Raw genomic sequence first — 16,702 nt, 5'->3', positions numbered from 1 at the left:
TCCCATGGACAGAGGAGCCTGGCAGGATATACAGTATTCCTACCTATAACTCTGATCTGCTGTACCCCCACATCTCCCTCACCCTCCTTTCTCCCCTTTCTACAGGTTCAGAACTAAGGGACAAATGCAATAAGTTTACACCTATACATGTGCTGTGCTGTGCCAAGTCACTTCAGTCATGTTCGACTGTCTGCAACCTCAGGGACCATAGCCCACGATGCTCCTCTGTCCATGGGATTCTCCAGGCAAGAACACTGGAGTGGGCTGCCATTTCCTATTCCAACACCTATACATGGGAAAGGTCAAAATATGCATTTTCTAAGTAGTCAGAAGAATGTGGCTTAGATACCAAGCCACGTTGGACCTACTTATTCTCTCAAACCTCTGTTAGTTATCAATTGTCGTGTAACAAGTCACCTCCAAACCTAATAGCTTAAAACAGTAAACATTCATTATTTCACATAGTTTCTTTGGGTCAAAAACTCCGGAGAGGCTTAACTAGGCCCGGCTCAGGGTCTGCAGTGAGGCTGAAGTTAGTTGCCATCTGAAGGCTTCACTGGGGCAGGAAGGTCTTCACAAGGTGGCTTACACACATGCTAACCCTGCAGGTGGGCTCAGGGTATGGGCCAGAGGCCCCTGTTCCCTCACAGCAGGAACCTCTCCCACAGGGCTCCTTGGGCATCTTCACAACATGGCACCTGACTTCTCCCAGAGTGAGAGCCAAGTGGCAGCTATAGTGTCTTCTAGAACTCAGCCTTGGAAGTCACATGCAGTATCTTGTTGGTTTCGCAGACCAGACCTCTTTGTTGTAGGAGAAAGCTGGATGGGAGGCGTGTATACCAGGAAGCTGATTATCACATCACGTACATTGAACACAGCCATGCTGTCCCCAGAACAGGCAGTAGGCAAGAGGAAGAGGAAATGATTATGACAAGAGCCAGCAAGAGTAACAGGAGGAAGCCAGGCACCCCTTGAAGACCGTCAACAGGGAGCCATGCAGCTATCCAGGGAAAATATTCCTGGTGCAGAGATGTACCTATATGAAGGTGTCACAACCTGGGGTTGGTGTCAGTCTGGGGTGTCTGAAGAACAGCCTATTGGCCATTTGTATACCTTCATTTTCAGAGAAAGAAATGGCAACCCACTCCAGTACTCTTGCCTGGAGAGTCCTACGGACAGAGGAGCCTGGTGGGCTGCAGTCCATGGGGTCGCTAAGAGTCGGACACGACTGAGCGACTTCACTTTCGCTTTTCACTTTTGTGCATTGGAGAAGGAAATGGCAACCCACTCCAGTGTTGTTGCCTAGAGAATCCCAGGGACGGGAGCTGGTGGGCTACCGTCTATAAGGTCTCACAGAGTCGGACATTACTGAAGCAACTTAGCAGCAGCCACAGCATACCTTCTTTTGTGAAATGTCTTTTTAAATCTTTTGCTCATCTTTTAATTTCTTATTTTTGAGTTTTAAGAGCTTTTTATATGTTCTGGATATAAGCCCATTTCAGGCAGATAAAAGACTTGGATATAGACAATATTTTCTCCCAGTCTCTGGTGCGTCTTTTAATGTTTTTTTTTTTTCAGTGTTTTTTTTTCATAAGCAGCAGTTTCTCATTTTGATTAAACTCAATTTATCAGGTTTGTTTTTTTTTAATCTTTTGTGGGTAGTGTTTTCTGAGTCTCAGTACATACTACCTCCAACCAAAAAAAAAATCAGTAAGAATCTGGAGTGTTTGAGCATACCAAACTTTACTGCCCTAATGTGGAAAGTTGATAACTACAGTTCACAGCCTTCTGCCCACTGGGCTTTTGTGGGGAGCATGTGAAAACTAGTACAGTGAGATTATCACTTATTCTTTTTTTTTTTCAGTTGGGAGACCCTCAGCTGAATTGTACCCTCCTCTGGCAACAGCAAGAGATACAAAAATCAAGTCCAAAACAAGATAAAGGACAGAACTTGTCAAACAAGACGGCTCCATTTCCGCACTCCACACTGAGTGCACACAAACAGCTCAACCGTGGTCAGCTGGGATTCCCAGACAGTGAAGCTCAACGGATGGCTTTTTCTCTCTCTCACTCAGCCTCTCTGCAGCACTTTATCATGGGCTGCTCCTTTCTGAAAACACATTTACCCTTGGTTTTATGACACCAAGCTCTCCTGGTTTCACTGCTACTTCTTTAGGCTTTCCTCCTATTCCCCTTTTTCCCTGACCTCTCCATTGGGCAGGTATGCTGGACATGGTCCTAGGCTATACTTTCTTCTCAATCCACACTCCCAAATGAGAAATCTCTTCCAAGTTCATGGCTTCAGCTAACACCTATTCACCTGGAAACTCCTAAATGTACACATCCATGCTGAGCTAGTCCCCTGACCTCCAGACCTACGTTTTCAACTGTTTCCTTGGCGTCTCCACTTGGCTCTCTTAATGGCTGCTCAAACTTGAGTTACCCAAACTTGAACTCATGATCTGCACACCCCCCAACCCTTAACCCTTCCTCAAACCTAGTTTTTTCCCTAAATTCCCTCCTCCACCCAATGGTATCCTGTTGCTGTACAAGACAGAAACATAAGCGCCGTCCTTGACACCTTCCTACATCCACCTCATTGCCGTGTGCCGCTGGTTTTACCTCCTGAATGCCTCCAGCCCATTGTCCTCCATCCCCATTGTCCTCCATCCCCATTGTCCTCCGTCCCCATTGCCGTCAGTCCACTTCAAGACAGTTTCACCTTTGCCTAGATAAGAGCCTCCACACCAGTCTCCCCATTTCTTCCATCACCCAACTTCAGTATGCTTTCCATACATTTATATGGAAAGATCTTTCAAGCTCAAGCCTAGCCAAGTTTCTGCTGAATATCTTGCTACTGCTCTTAAGTTAAAGACTGAAGCTTTTATGTTCCATGAAGGATCTGACCCCACACAAATGCCCAGTCACATTCTGCACCATGCCATCTTTGCTCTCATTTTCCAGCCTTTCTGGTTTCTCATTTCCTCAAAAGCACAAAAAGTATCAGACTCCCTTCCACATGGGGACTTTTCACAAGCTGTTCTTTCTGCTTGGAACATGCTCTCCCTGACTTCCTCCACTTTGGTAGCATTTACTCCTTCCACCAGCTGTCACTTCCTCAGGGATGCCCCTCTATCACCATCATCACAGGATGGGTCAAGGTTCCATGTAGATGGAGTGCCTAGGACCCCACCTGGAGGCACATATCACAGTTGTAATCTCATCCCTATGATGCAAGCTGACATGATTAGGTCAATTTTCCCTACTGTTCTAAAGCTCCATAAGAAACAGGCTGATATATCTCCATCAGTGCCTGAGATGTGGTAACAACATACACGGGAGGGAGGAAAGGAAAGAAAAGAAGGAAGAAGCAAGGCAGAAAAATGCTGGTGTTGAACTCTTATTTGCGAAAAATGCAATAATTTTTTTTTTTCATTTACCAGCCTACTGCCTTTCTCTCTAATGTGCAGCAAATTTTTATGAAATAAAACAAATGCTAGCAGTTTCTTCATTTCATGCTTACATGACTGAATAAGTCTTTATGGGCCTATCCTGAAATTACACATCCATTCTAAACTGCAGTGGTTTTAAAAAGAATATTTTATCTCAAACCCTTTATGTCTACACAGAGCTTAGGTAGGCTTTCTTGTTTCCAAAAATTCAGATTCAGGAATGATGAAACAAAGATTGCAGTTTCCACCACTAACTATAAGTTTTAGAAGTTCTAGGAGCTTCTTTCCTGGTGGTATCCAGTGGTAAAGAATTAACCTTTCAATGCAGGGGACTCAGGTTCAGTCTCTGACTGGGGAACTAGTCATGCCTTGGGGCAAGTAAGCCCTGGCACCTCAGTGAGAAGCCCACACATCACAATATAGAAGCCTCCTTGTGCCGCAACTAGAGAAAGTCCACATGCCACAAGGAAGAATCAGTGCAATTTTTTTTAAAAAGCAAAAAGAAAAAAAAATTAAAGTAGAAAATAAATGTAAAAAAAAAAAAGTTCTAAAGCATGAACACATCATTTCAACAAAGAAACTTTATCTTCAATTTCCAATCGTTATGTCAAGAGATGGGGGCAGCAGAAGGAGACTAATAGGAAACAATCTCTTCCTTTTTAGTTCATCATTTCATACAAAGGTGACTCCCACCTGGCAGGTGGTCATCTCAAGGAGGCCCACTACTGGTTGAAGCTCACATCTTAATCTCCTTAATTGTGTTGAGAAGTATTTTCCTCCTCCAAGAACAAATGCATGGTTCTCTCCAACATCAATTCTTCAATGTTCCAAACAGGAACTTGGAATCCCATGATTTAACTCTATTCTAAAACTAGCTATGGTCAGTTAGCATCAAACCACATAGGTTAGGGGCCTGGACCCACTAGACACCCCCCACATCAGATGCCAGTCTCAAGTACTGGGTGTTCAAATTACCTACTCTTCTGCCCGACTTGGCTGCAAAGCTGGAGGGGTCCCACAACCCCTACCTCAGGTTTGATAATTGGCTAGAATAGCTCCCAGAACTCAAGAAAGCACTTTAATGAATATTTCCAGTTTATTATAAAGGATATAACCCAAGAACAGTCAAATGGAAGGGATGCGTAGGGCAGGGTATAGTGTAGCGGGGAGTGGCACTTCCATCTCCTCTCTGGGAGCACTGCCCTCCCAGAACCTCCATGTACTCACTAACTTGGAAGCTTTCCGGTCCTTTTCATCTAGAAGTCTCACATGAAACTTTCATTACAAAGGCATGATTGACAAAATCATCAGCCATTGGTTACTGAACTCCACCTCCAGGCCCTCTTCCCTCTGCAGAGGTCAGGTTGGGATGCAGCTGGAGGCTGGGAGTGGGTGATTCTCTAATCATGACTTGATTAGTCTTACTGGTGACTAGCCCTTATCCCAAACCTCTCTAGGACCCCCTCCAAGAGTCACCTCATTAACATAAACTCCGGTAGGGTTGAAGTGAATCATTATAAATTAACAGAAGACTCTTCTGTCTCTCTGATTTCAAGGGTTCTAGGAGCTCTGTTGGAAAAGGCAATGGCACCCCACTCCAGTACTCTTGCCTGGAAAATCCCATGGACGGAGGAGCCTGGTAGGCTGCAGTCCATGGGGTTGCGAAGAGTCGGACATGACTGAGCAACTTCACTTTCACTTTTCACTTTCATGCATTGGAGAAGGAAATGGCAACCCACTCCAGTGTTCTTGCCTGGAGAATCCCAGGGACGGGGGAGCCTGGTGGGCTGCCGTCTATGGGGTTGCACAGAGTCGGACACGACTGAAGTGACTTAGCACCAGCAGCAGCAGGAGCTCTGTGCTAGGAACCAGGGATAAAGATGACACCACTATAAAGATTATACCATACATGTGGTTAGAATATTTTCCTAACAGGGCAATTAAAGATAACAGTTCATTCTTTTCTGAAAAGTCAATAAGACCAAGATGTATTTATATTATCATGGTCACAGCCATAGGATTATTGGATGATAGTACTATTATTGCTATGATTCTTGTTCAACAACATTCCATGTCTAAAATATCTTCCAAAATCCTCCTAAAAGTAACTTATTTTTCCATAGTGAAAGCAAATGTGTTAATATAATCTCTATCCCTTATGGGTCAACAAGCACTAGTCTTATTGTGATTGTGATCAATCACTACACCTTAATCTTAGACTCTAGCCTCCAGAAGTATGAGATAATAAATTCTTGTTTGAATCACCCTGTCCTGGTGCTTTGTTATAGCAGCCCCAGAATGCTAATGCAGTGTAATAAATGGATGCAACCCACAGGTAGCCCTTTCAAATTACATACTATTAATCACAAAATTATTAAAAATAACATGATTGTCCGATATAAAAGCATTTAAACTAGGGACTTCCCGGACTGTTCAGTTGTTGAGATGCCACACTTTCATTGCAGGGGACACAAGTTCAGACCCTGGTTGTAGAACTAGGATCCCGCATGTCATGCATTGTGACCCAAAACAAAAAAGCAAACCAAAAAAAATGGTATCAAAACTAGACAAAATGTACACACACACACACACTCACACACACACGTTCCCTTGTGTTAGAGGAAGACCACAGGGCCTTCTCCTTCAGGAGGGAGGGAGTGACTGCTGGGTCCAGTGATCATTACATCCATGTGGTTACTCTTGTTTTCTCGGGGAGGGGCTGACTAGGTCATCCCAGAACTGGATCCACTCCAAGGGCTGTCATCAGAGTGAGATCCAGAGCTTCCAGGAAAGACTTGATCTCCCAGCTCTAGGAGAGTAGAGCGACAGCATGCAGCCCCTTGGAGGGAGCAATGTCTTCCTACTTAACAAACCCTGGTATGCTGATGCTTGATTTGATGAGTGCTCTGCTGCCCCTTCCACAAGGTGCCCCATGTCTGACAGAGATGCAAATGAAAGCACTCTGGTACTTCAGTGCTGAGAGACATGGTGGCTGTCTCCAGGATTAGGAAGTCCTCAAACATGAGCTGACGGGGTATTGTGGCCTAAACAGAGGCTGAGGGTCTTAATTCCCTCACAGTTCAGCAGGCCAGTGGCGGGATGTTGTACACAGTGTCTAGTCTCTCGTCATCCCAGAATGGTATGCGGCCATTCTCCTTTTTTTATGGAGACTTTGGAAGGGCATTAGTGATATCCACCTGAATATATGGCAGTGGAGCTCTTGCGGACATCAGAGTGGCCTTGACAAGGCAGATAAATACCTTGTCTGTCAGCTGGAGTTTATATCAACACCAGTAGTACCTGGCAACACTGGGAAGTTGAGGCACGGAATCATCCTAGGAGGGTAATTGAGAAAGAAGGTCTCTCCTAAAACAGGCAGTTAACAGAAAAGTCAATATAAATGGCCACTACACAAAGAAAAACAAATACATAACTTAACCAGTAATCAGAGAAACTTGAAGTAAAATCCCACTTTTGATCTGGCAATCACTTTAGGGAAAATGATATTCCTGATCATTGTTGTTGTTCAGTCATGAAGTCATGTTTGACTCTTTGCAACCCCATGGACTGCAGCACACCAGATTTCCTTGTCCTTCACCATCTCCCGGAGTTTGCTCAAACTCATGCCCATTGAGTCAATGATGCTATGTAACCATCTCATCCTCTGCCATCCCCTTCTCCTTTTGCCTTCAATCTTTCCCAGCATCAGTGGCCTTTTTCAATGTGTTAACTCTTGGCATCAGGTGGCCAAAGTATAGGAGCTTCAGCTTCCACAGTCCTTCCAGTGAATATTCAGGGTTGATTTCCTTTAGGATTGACTGGTTTGATCTCCTTGCTATCCAAGGGACTCTCGAGAGTCTTCAGCACCACAATTTGAAAGCACCAGTTCTTCGGTGTTCAGCCTTCTTTATAGTATAACTCTCACATCCATACATAACTATGGGAAAAACAGTGTCTTTGACTATACAGATCTTTGTCAACAAAGTGATGTCTCTGCTTTGTAATATGCTGTCTAGCTTTGTCATAACTGTCCTTCCAAGGAGCAACCATCTTTTAATTTCATGGCAACAGTCATTGTCCACAGTGATCTTGGAGCCCAAGAAAATAAAATATGTCACTACTTCTACTTTTTCCCCTTCTATTTGCCATGAAGTGATGGGATCAGATGCCATGATCTTAGTTTTTTGAATGTAGAGTTTCAAGCCAGCTTCTTTAACACTCTCCTCTTTAACCTTGTAAAGAGGCTCTTTAGTTTTGCTTTACTTTCTGCCATTAGAGTGGTGTCAGCTGCATAACTGAGGTTGTTGATATTTCTCCTGGCAAGCTTGATTCCAGTTTGTGAGTCATCTACCCCACATTTCTCATGATATGTACTCTTTGTAGAAAGCAGGGTGACAATATACAGCCTAGTTGTATTCCTTTCCCAATTTTGAACCAGTCTGTTGTTCCATGTAAGGTTCTAACTGTTGCTTCTTGACCCACACACAGGTTTCTCTGGTGGTAGGTGAGGTAGACTGTTACTCTCATCTCTTTAAGAACTTTCCACAATTCATTATGATCCACACAAAGACTTTAGCATAGTCAATGAAGCAGAAATAGATATTTTTATGGAATTCCCTTGCTTTCTTCATGCTCCAATGAATGTTGGCAATTTAATCTCTGGTTCCTCTGCTTTTTCTAAGCCCAGCTTATACATCTGGAAGTTCTCAGTCAACATACTACTAAAGCCTAGCTTTAAGAATTTTGAGCATAACCTTACTAGCATGTGAAATGAGCACAATTGTATGGTAGTTCAAACATTCTTTGGAATTGCCCTTCTTTGGGATTGGAATGAAAACTGACCTTTTCCAGTCTTGTGTCCACTGCTGAGTTTTCCAAATTTGCTGACATATTGAGTGCAACACTTTAACAGCATCATCTTTTAGGATTCTAAATATCTCAGCTGGAATTACATCACCTCTACTAGCTTTGTTCATACTAATGATTCCTAAGGCCCACTTGACTTTACACTCCAGGATGTCCGGCTCTTGGTGAGTGACCACACCATTGTGGTTATGGGGGTCATTAAGACCTTTTCTGTATAGTTCTTCTGTGTATTCTTGCCACCTCATCTTAATTTCTTCTGCTTCTGTTAGGTTTTTGTGTTTCTGTACTCTATCATGGGTGGAGATTTAATGTGGTATGCAGCCATTCTGAAGGGTAACTCAGTAGGATTTATTTAAGTTTGATGTGCATGCCTAATGACCTAGCCATTTGGTTCTCTGTATACAGAGTTACTAACCAGTCAATCCTAAAGGAAATCAGTCCTTAATATTTATTGGAAGGACTGATGCTGAAGCTGAAATTCCAATTCTTTGGCCACCTGATGCAAAGAACTAACTCATTGGAAAAGACCCTGATGCTGGGAAAAATTGAAGGTGGGAGGAGAAGGGGACAACAGGGGACAAGATGGTTGGATGGCATCACCAACTCAATGGACATGAGTTTGAGTAGGCTTTGGGAATTGGTGATGGATAGGGAAGCCTGGTGTGCTGCGGTCCATAGGGTCACAGAGTCGGACATGACTGAGCGATTGAACTGAACTGACAGAGTTAAGGGGGGAAGCTGTGCTGTTTGTTGCAGTTTCACTTATCTATTGCCACATAGTAAACCCCAACACTTAATACTTAAAACAGCAATTCACAATCATCCCTCAGGTTCTATGGGATGACTGAGCTCAGCTGGGTGATCTTCCACTAGATTGTAGAACTCTGAAGGTTCAACTGAATTAAACATCCAAGATGGCTTTTTCATTTACATGTCTGGCACCCTTGTGCTCTTCTACTTGGCCTCTGTCTCCAAGGGAAGTGTGGGGCATATCCTTTTCCTAGGCCTCCGTGAGATGGTCTCTGTCTCTTCAGAAGACTATTGGACTTCTTACATGGTGGCCAGCTTCCAACAACATAGAAGTGAAAGCTGCCAGTCCTTCTAACCCTCGGTCCTAGAGCTGTTGCAGCACCAACTTCCCTGCATTCTACTGGCCATGGTGAGTCACAACATCAGATTCAGTGTGGGAGGGGACTTTTTTAAGGACGTGAAAATCTGGAGATGGACTTTATTGGGAGCATCTTTGGAGACTAGTTACTACCATATACAGTATTATTTGTCATAGGCAAAAATTAGAAATTACCTAAATATCTATCTGGCTTCCTGGTGGCTCAGAGGGTAAAACGTCTGCCTGCAATGCAGGAGATCCAGGTTCAATTCCTGGGTCAAGAAGATCCCCTGGAGAAGGAAATGGCAACCCACTCCAGTACTCTTGCCTGGAAAATCCCATGGACGGAGAAGCCTGGTAGGCTACAGTCCATGAGGTAGCAAAAAGTCGGACATGACTATGCGACTTCATTTTCAACTTTCACTTTCAAATATCTATCAGTGGGGAAATGTCTAAATGTGTGTAAATTTATCACAATATTGAACTGCAGTATAACACCATGAGGTAGAGCTACATATACTGACAGGTAGACTTTCATGATATGTTAAGTGAAAAAAGAAAGTCACGGAACCATTTAACAACAAAGGATTTTTTGTAAAATAAAAATCTCATATCCAATCTGTACTGTATAATTGCATAGTATAAGCATTTAAAGTATCTAGTTTAAGCAGCTAACAGTGTATATCTATGGGGAAGAAGAAATGAAATTGGGGTAAATGTCGGGGTAAATACTATCTATGATTCCAAGTGTTTCCTTATTTTCCTCACAATGATGTCTACGCCCAATTCACAGAAAACTGAAAGCACAACATTGAGCACAGATAAGATTTCTGGAACAAGGATCTGTCTTTTCTACATTCCTCAGTGTGCCCCAAAGAAGAACAACAGTGAATGAGACCTCACCCAAGCCTTTGCCTTGCCCCGCGTCAAGCACAAGAAATGAACATCTTTGTTCCTCCACCCTAGGGCCAGGAATTTCTGAAAATAAACCTCGTAAAAGGACCTGAGTTTGATCAATGAAACTATCAGGAGGTAAAATTGAAGTGCCAATTTCAAATCTATAACTTCTCAACAATTCTCCATGTGATGAGAACTGCACCAGCATAGGTTTTCTGTACACCCTAGAGCACCATTTGCCTGGAGGATGGAACTAACACTGTGACTTAGGCCACTGGCCTCAGAACCGACCTACTGTGCTGGCATGGAAGCAGAGCAGTTAACAACAATGTCCAATAGATTTGCTTGGGTTCAAATCCGACTCTTTTATTAACATGTCCTTGAGTTTTTGTCAGAGTTGAATTGTTGGCACATAGTAACTCATAGGAAAAAACAACTGTCATCTATTGTTGGGTTCAACCTTGTTAAGATATTATTTAAACCAGTATTACTCAAAGTAGCTGGTCAAAATTCAAATCTTTATATGAGGATAAAAAAGGAGTTAAATCAGTGTTATTGAGAAAAGATCTGGTTTGTGAACACTTCATCAGATCTATGACAATAGAAGGAAATCATGCTAGAAAATTAATCAATGTAAAAAACTTTCTTCATCAAGAAATTCTTACCATTTGAAAAAAGAAAAAGCTATTAGCTGAACTGAACTATGGGCTTAGTGGCATAGTTGATTTACATTCTGGCATAAGCTCCTAACTTTGTAGCACATCGGCACACAAATCAAACTTTGAATAGCGCTGATTTAAATCTTCTTTGGTATTTTTTTGCTAATATTTAAATTGACATATAGTTTGGCTTCCCTGGTGGCTCAGACAGTAAAGGATCCACCTGTGATGCAGGAGAGACCTGGGTTCAATTCCTGGGTTGGGAAGATCCCCTGGAGGAGGGCATGGCAACCTACTCCAGTGTTCTTGCCTGGAGAATCCCCATGGACAGAGGGGCCTGGAGGGCTACAGTCCACAGGGTTGCAAAGAGTCGGATACAACTGAGCTACTAAGCACAGCACATAGTCAATTTACAATATTATATTAGCTTCAGGTGTACAGCATAGTGATTCAATATTTTTTATAGATTTTACTCCATTTCAAGTTATTACAAAATAATGGCTGTATTCTCTTTTCCAGGGAACAAGTACCACAAGTACAATGTACCCTTGTTGCTTGTTTATTTTATTCATAATAGATTGTATCTTTTGTGGGGTTTTTTTGGCCACACTGACTTGTTGGATCTTAGTTCCCCAACCAAGGATAGAATCCACACCCCCTGCAGTGGAAGCAGAGTCTTAACACTTGGACCACCAGGAAAGTCCCGGTAGATTGTATCTTTTAATACCCTATCCAATCTTGCCCCTTCCCTCTTCCTTTTTCTGACTAGTATATCCACTAGTTTGTTTTCCGTACCAGTGAATTTGTTTCTGTTTTGTTATGTACCTTGATGTTCTTATTTTTTAGGTTTCACATATAAATGATAATATACATATTGTCTTTTTCTGTCTGAATTATTTCACTAAGCATATGCCCTCAAGGACTACCCATGTTGTTACAAATGGCAGAATGTCATTCATTTTATGGCTGAGTAATGGTCCATAGTGTGTGTGTGGGGGGAGGGGCAGGAGGAGAAGGGGACGACAGAGGATGAGATGGCTGGATGGCATCACTGACTCGATGGACGTGAGTCTCAGTGAACTCCAGGAGTTGGTGATGGACAGGGAGGCCTGGCATGCTGCAATTCATGGGGTCGCAAAGAGTCGGACACGACTGAGCGACTGATCTGATCTGATCTGATCTGATGTATGTATATACCACATCTTCTTCATTCATTATCTACTAATGGACACTTGGGTTGCTCCATATCTTGGGTATTGTAAATAATGTATAGACATTGGGATGCATGCATCTTTTCAAATTAATATTTTCCGTTTTTTCAGATATGTACTCCGAAGTAGAATTGCTGGATCATTTGGTAGTTCTATTTTTGTTTCCTTGAGGAATCTCCATACTGTTTTCCATAGTGGCAGCAAAAAAATATACATTCTCATCAAGAGTACTCAAGGATTCCCTTTTCTCCACATCCCTGTCAGCGTCTGTTATTTGTAGACTTCATGTAGCTTGCGGGATCTCAGTTCCCACACCAGGGATAGAACCTGGGCCATGGCAGTGAAAGCCCAGAATCCTAACCACTAGGCAACCAAAGGAACTCCCTATTTGTAGACTTTTTGATGATAGTGCTTTATTCTTACTTATTTTTGTCTACTTGATTTATTTGTGTCTGAAAGAAGCTTGTTTATACCGTGATTGTGATTTTGTAAATTTGTCTCCATGATCATGTCATGTTTTGCCTTTTGTATTTCTCCGTGATGTTGTTAGGTACGTATGTGAAAAAGTGAAAGTCACTAGCTCATGTGCAATTCTTTGCAACCCCATGGACAGTCCACGGAATTCTCCAGGCCAGAATACTGGAGTGGGTAGCTGTTTAGTCCTGCAGGGTATCTTCCCAACCCAGGAACTGAACCCAAGTCTCCCACATTGCAGGCAGATTCTTTACCAGCTAAGCCAACACGGAAGCCCTAGGTATATATAAATTTGTGATAACTTTGTCTAGTTTGTTTTGTCACTGTACATAATAAACGCTGGTTGTGGCCCACCTTATACATATTCTCTCCTTACTCCTTAGCAGTAACACCCCAGTTTGGTTGGAATAGCAATATACTCAGCTAATAATTTGCAACTACTGGTTCATCTTCTGTTTAGGAATAGCCATGGGTATAACCCATGGGTGTAATCAAGATCATTTACAAGAAAAAGAAATGCAAAAAGGAAAAATGGTTGTCTGACGAGGCTTTACAAATAGCTGTGAAAAGAAGAGAAGTGAAAAGCAAAGGAGAAAAGGAAAGATATACCCATTTGAATGCAGAGTTCCAAAGAAGAGCAAGGAGAGATAAGAAAGCCTTCCTCAGTGATCAATGCAAAGAAATAGAAGAAAACAATAGAATGGGAAAGACTAGAGATCTCTTTAAGAAAATTAGAGATACCAAGGGGACATTTCATACAACAATGGGCACAATAAAGGACAGAAATGGGATGGACCTAACAGAAGCAGAAGATATTAAGAAGAGGTAGCAAGAATACACAGAAGAACTGTACAAAAAAGATCTTCATGACCCAGATAATCACGATAGTGTGATCACTCACCTAGAACCAGACAGCCTGGAATTCAATGTCCAGTGGGCCTTAGGAAGCATCACTGCCAACAAAGCTAGTGGAGGTGATGGAATTCTAGTTGAGCTATTTCAAATCCTGAAAGATGATGCTGTGAAAGTGCTGCACTCAATATGCCAGCAAATTTAAAAAACTCAGCAGTGGCCACAGGACTGGAAAAGGTCACTTTTCACTCCAGTCCCAAAAAGGGCAATGCCAAAAAACGCTCAAACTACCCCATAATTGTACTCATCTCACTCATAGTAAAGTAATGTTCAAAGTTCTCCAAGTCAGGCTTTAACAGTATGTGAACTGTGAACTTCCAAATGTTTAAGATGGATTTAGATAAGGCAGAGGAACCAGAGATTAAATTGCCAACATCCGCTGGATCATCAGAAAAGTGAGAGAGTTCCAGAAAAAAATCTACTTCTGCTTTATTGACTACACCAAAGCCTTTGACTGTGTAGATCACAATAAACTGTGGAAAATTCTGAAAGACATGGGAATACCAGACCACCTGATCCATCTCCTGAGAAATCTGTATGCAGCTCAAGAAGCAACAGTTAAAACTGGACATGGAACAACAGACTGATTCCAAATAAGAAAAGGAGAATGTCAAGGCTGTATATTGTCACCCTGCTTATTTAACTTATATACAGAGTACATCATGAGAAATGCTGAACTGGATGAAGCACAAGCCGGAATCAAGATTTCCTGGAGAAATATCAATAACCTCAGATATGCAGATGACACCACCTTTATGGCACAAAGCAAAGAAGAACTAAAGAACTTCTTGATGAAAGTGAAACAGGAGAGTGAAAAAGTTGGCTTAAAGCTCAACATTCAGAAAACTAAGATCATGGCATTTGCTCCCATCACTTCACGGCAAATAGATGGGGAAACAGTGGAAACGGTGACAGATTTTATTTTGGGGGCTCCAAAATCACTACAGATGGTGATTGCAGCCATGAAATTAAAAGACACTTACTCCTTAGAAGAAAAGTTATGACCAACCTAGACAGCATATTAAAAAGCAGAGATTACTTTGCTGACAAATGTCCATCTAGTCAAAGCTATGGTTTTTCCAGTAGTCATGTATGAATGTGAGAGTTGGACTATAAAGAAAGGTGAGCGCCAAAGAATGATGCTTTTGAGCTGTGGTATTGGAGAAGATTCTTGAGCGTCTCTTGAACTGCAAGGAGATCCAACCAGTCAATCCTAAAGGAAATCAGTCCTGAATATTCATTGGAAGGACTGATGCTGAAGCTGAAATTCCAATACTTTGGCCACCTGATGGGAAGAACTGACTCATTTGAAAAGATGCTGGGAAAGATTGAAGGCGGGAGGAGAAGGGGACGACAGAAGGTGAGGTGGTTGGATGGCATCACCGACTCAATGGACATGCCTTTGGGTAAGTAATCTCTGGGAGTTGGTGATGGATAGGGAAGCCTGGCGTGCTGCAGTCCATGTGGTTGCAAGGAGTCGAACACGACTGAGCAACTCAACTGAACTGATGGGTATAATTTCTGATATAGGTACCACTCTTTCTTTGCATTTCCTTTTTTCCTCTTCTCTCTGGAACACGGAGGTTAAGAGTCATTTTAGTATCATTAGGAAGCCATGAGAATGACAGAACATAGAGAAATAAGCCAGGAGACTGCTGACAGCATGAAACCTGGGATAGGCCTGGCTTGCCTGGCAATGAGTTACTTATATTGTTAAAATAAACTCTTTGCTGAAGTAACTATTGTTGGGTTTTGTTATAGCCAGCCACACATGAAACCTTAACCGATCACAGTGTAAAATGGCCTCTCTTGTCCTTTTTTATGTCCCATACCTTAAATTGGGTCTTACAGGGTATTTTATTTTTAATTGGAGGCTAATTACTTTACAATAATGTGGTGGTTTTTGCCATACATTGACATGAATCAGCCATGGGTGTTAATACTGCTGTGCCAGCTTTGTGTTTATGATGCAATATTTGTCTTCTAATGATTTTGTGCCCATTTATTTTCAATCTACATGTTTTTTTAAAGTGTCTTTTTGGTGCCTCCCTTTCATATTTAATATGTACCTTTATGTAGCATATTGTACTATTTTTAATATCTAATCCAATTTATCCAATTCTTCAGATATATATATATACATATATATATATACATACATACATATAAACCATATATATCATATGTAACAGGACTTATTTTTAAATCTTATTTTGGGGTTTCAATTTATTAGGCTTTCTCTTTATTTCTAGTTTTTCCTTTTTGACTCCTGTCTAATAAAAATATTTTTTTTTACCATCTTTACTTTTTTAGAAAGTTATCTATTATATTTCTATTTTACTGATTATCCCTAACAAATATACATACACTTAAGTTTAAATCTGAAGTTAGTGAATATCCTGTGCTTCTGGATAAGGCTAGAAACTTTAACTTTCCTCCAAGCTATTCCATTTCCATCTCACATGACTCTGCTGTCGTGAGCCTCCTTGTCTCTTAGTCACACATTCCTTCCTCACTAGCTTCCTTGGTCTCTTTTAGCAGCCCACTGACCCTGATCTGCCAAAAATGCACCTCTCTGACAGGCTGGATGCCATGCTGCTTCACCTCCTCCAAGTTCTACTCAAATGTCACCTCCTCACTGGTGCCCTCCCTGACGAGTCTGTCCCCAAAGCTGACCATTCCAATCTCCCTTGGCTGATGTCTATTTTTAATCTTTTGCATGTGTAATTATCTACACACTACACATTTTATTCATTCAGTGTGTATTCAACTCGCCACATGAGCTGAGTTTAAAATAGTGGGTTTTTTGTTTTTTTTTTCTGATTTCATCTCTTCTCGTCCATAAGATATTGTCTGGGAGCATGGGTGTAGCTTACTGCACCCCCATGAGGAGGAGAGGGAAGAGCCTTCACATCCATGCAGAGGGCACAGAAACCTTGATGGTGGGCTGACTTTATTGGTCTGCTTCCTGGTCCCATCTTGCTTTTGGAGGTGATATGCCACCACCATCCTTTGGCATCTGTGCCTGCAGCCATGAGACTGCCACCCTGAGTGATGTTTTACTCCTGAACCAGGGCTCTGACATTCAACAGATGTGCTCAGAGTTCTTTGGAGCATATGGGA

Source organism: Bos taurus, chromosome 8 (genome assembly GCF_002263795.3).
Source record: "Bos taurus isolate L1 Dominette 01449 registration number 42190680 breed Hereford chromosome 8, ARS-UCD2.0, whole genome shotgun sequence".
Classification (NCBI taxonomy): domain Eukaryota; kingdom Metazoa; phylum Chordata; class Mammalia; order Artiodactyla; family Bovidae; genus Bos; species Bos taurus.
Note: the sequence above shows the minus strand (reverse complement) of the source record.